This window comes from Rutilus rutilus, assembly GCF_951802725.1.
Source record: "Rutilus rutilus genome assembly, chromosome: 7".
Classification (NCBI taxonomy): Eukaryota; Metazoa; Chordata; class Actinopteri; order Cypriniformes; family Leuciscidae; genus Rutilus; species Rutilus rutilus.
In genome coordinates, this window is record NC_140221.1 from 5,083,635 (window position 1) to 5,086,991 (window position 3,357).

Here is a 3,357-nt window from a genome sequence, read left to right on the forward strand (position 1 = left end):
TGTCAAAAAAAAAAAAGTCTAGTCTAGTGGTTTTCAATTACATCTATATATATGAATTACCACAGTACTGCAATGTATCATGATACTACTTGCACTCAAAAAAATAAATTGTTGAATGAACGTGATTTAATCGTAGCACCCATTATGCATCTAATCAAATCAAGTAAACTTGGACTACTTTGAATATTTTATATGAACACAATATACATTTGTAGATTCAACATGATTGTAATATGTCAATGTAACTTCTTTGCAACTAATTGAATCAAAATGTTTGTATTGTGTTAGTCTAATCAAATTTATTCGTATCCACTCAATGTCGGTAAAGTGCTTCAAAAAACATAAACTAGTTAATATCTTGTTTTGGTAGTTTAATGAATATCTATCTTGTTGTTTCAATTACATTTGTTTTAGATGACAGCACTAAGAAGCATGACATTACCAAAACTTAGTAATCTACTAAAAAAGCACAGAAAACATGCAAACAATTTAAACATTTAATTTTTTAAAAATTTTCTTTAACATGCACCAATCAAGTTTAAACTGCTTTCTTCACTTTAAGTCTTCCATCCATATATAAAAACCTTACAGCAGCTTTCTGTGATATCACAAGAAAATTATTTTGATAATTATAAATTACCAGTTGCTTCACATCTGAAAAATTAAGCCATTTTAACACGATCCTTTTTGGGAATTTGTAAGTTAAACCTTGGCCTGACACAAAAGTTTAACATTTCAACAAACATGAATGAACATGAATTTATAACATAAAAACAAACATTTGTAAGTGTAACAATTTTTTTAGCTGTAAAATAATAAAAAAGACATGTCTGATACAATACTATAAAAAAAAAATACAAATAAAAATAAAATAAAAAACACGCAGCAACTTGCTGTGATATCACATGCAAATTTTGTTATTTATAAATTTCCAGTGTAGACATGCTTCGCATCTAAAAACAAACAACATAATACTGTGCATCAGTGACTGCTCCACTCCCAGAAAATATTTGTAAGTGTGTAACAACTGCTTCAGCCAGTTTTCCCTTTGGTAAAACACTGTTTTAGTCTCAGTCCATTTAAAAGCTCAATTACTCCAGCACCATAGACAGTTGCCTATAAAAGCGCTTCTATCCAACTGAAAATGTGCATCTTCCTGAAGTACACCAGTCTTGTTCAAGCTCACGTGCTCCAGTAGCTTTGTTTGGAGGCCAAACAAACTGTGCCAAAAATAAGTTGTCCATATACATAAACTCCAAGTGCATTTTGTTTGACTTAAAAGTCTTGTTCAAGGTTACCTGCTCCAGAAGCTTGTTTTAGAGAAATTGTGCCATTAATAACAGTTGTCCACCTATCTACGCAACAACTGCAACTGCAGAACTCCAAAAGTGCTTTCTGATTGACTTTTCTGTCTTTTTCAAGCTCACTCACTCCCAAAAGCTTGTTTTTGAGGAACTGTACCTTGGATGACAACATCTGTCCCATTTAGATTTAGAAAGATCTTCTGCAAGACTTCAAAAGTGCATTTGAGCTCTGGTGGGTAGCTCAGGATCAAACAGTATATCAGTCCAAATAACAGAGCACAAGCCTGTGCAATGCTATTCAAGTCATTTAGAACTTCCACACCTTCAATTAGGACACCAATGTCTGCTGGGTCATTGTCAGGCAGCGCTCCCTCCTTCAGTATGACATACACTCCCATCACAGTTTGCTCCATGGTACTTTGTAACTCAAAGCCTGAATCCTGTGGGACGAAATACATGAAAGATCACAAACAAAAAATAGCTCAAATATTTATTACAAGAATTGCACACTTATACACTCACTGACCACTTTATAAGGTACACCTGCAAAGTAGACATCAATCCAATACAGGAGCTCTGCTGTGAATTCTACATCTACAAAGTTATAATTTCTCAGTTGTTAACCTGAAACTGTCAGAAAGGTGACATTTCTACTATGTTTATTATTGAGGTCACAGTGGGTGCTGGAGTGTTATTGTAGTGCATTATATTATAAGATTGTTATAATTTAACTGGCCATGAACAAGGTGGCTAAACAAAACATCTAAGAATATAATGCACAGCAATAAAACAAAAGCATGCAGTTTCTGATGCCGTTATTTTTTATGTAAATTAGGCCCCAAAAGAGTTCAACCATATGAATTAAAAAATGATTGGTTTAGTACATCAACCAATTCACATAAGAACTTTGTCATGGTGTACCGTCAGTTTCCTATAAACTAATTTGTCCAGCTCAGTAATTTGATAGTTATGTGTTCTCTCATGTCACATAATGTTTGTAGCAGCAAATAGGGAAAAACATGGCCCAAGTACAGATTCAATGGGCCTTTGAAACTGTATTTTATCTTCAACTCACCAAATATGCCTTCACCAGATTTTCAGGGTCTTCATTCAAGTAGGTGCCCAGAGACTTGATGACACAGCCTCTTCGGGTATGTATAGTATCATCTATGGGGTGGGGACAAGGGGTGGGGACAAGGGGTGGGGACAAGGGGTGGGGACAAGATTTATTCAAACTTCAGTGGTGGCACAGCTAAAGAGTACTGTTTGGGAAGAAATGGCAAACTGCATCCGTCTTTCCATCTGCATTGAGAATGACTATTAAAGCCATTTATCAATACAAACCTTGGAGATGGCATCCATGATTTGTGTGATTTTCTTTCCTGCTTGCCCGCCTTTTCTACTGAAGATCTCCATCAATCGTGGCGAGTACCGGTCAAAATCAGCAAAGAATGTAGAAAGCAGTGGTACAGTAAAAATCCACAAGAACTCCCTATCAATCTGAAAAAAAAAAAAAAAAAAAAAAAAAAACATTGATAATACATTTGTTAACTCTCATTATTTTTCAAATGTGTTCCAATGTGTAGAAATAAATATTTTTCTGTGGAAAGGTTAGAACGCTCACATATCTCACATCGAAAAGTATATGAACATGTTGCTGTCTGTGTAGAATGTAATGGGTGAACTGAACTGTCTATACACGTGGGTTTTAAGTCCTGCCCATGTCTTAAATGTGCATGGACAATTTAAATATACACAAACATAATAATTGCCGCTTCCTAAACAATGGTGTAGTTTATAATGCTTAAGTAATTTGTACCTACAACTCTCCTTTGCAACACACTGCCTGCACTGCCACAAAGAAAAGGAACAATTTCGCTGTAAAAAAAAAAAAAAAAATGTATAAAAGTTAATCTGCAAAACTGTAACTTATTTACTCTGTGTATGCTAAGGCCAAAAATGAGTATTCATCAGTATTCTCCTAATTTCAAAGACTAACTTTAAAAAATGGTCAAAAGAATATGCAGCTGTTACAGCTGTTACAACCCGTTTG

General features: G+C 34.6%; 1 long non-coding RNA gene across 1 annotated transcript; it reads right to left on the minus strand.

Annotated features, from left to right (window-relative positions):
• Window positions 1-416: 416 nt before the first annotated feature.
• Window positions 417-3,357, minus strand: LOC311294493. Its single transcript, XR_014628064.1, has 3 exons — window positions 2,649-3,357; window positions 2,380-2,471; window positions 417-1,744 (listed from the first exon to the last, which is right to left on the minus strand). It is a non-coding gene; the product is annotated as an uncharacterized lncRNA (long non-coding RNA).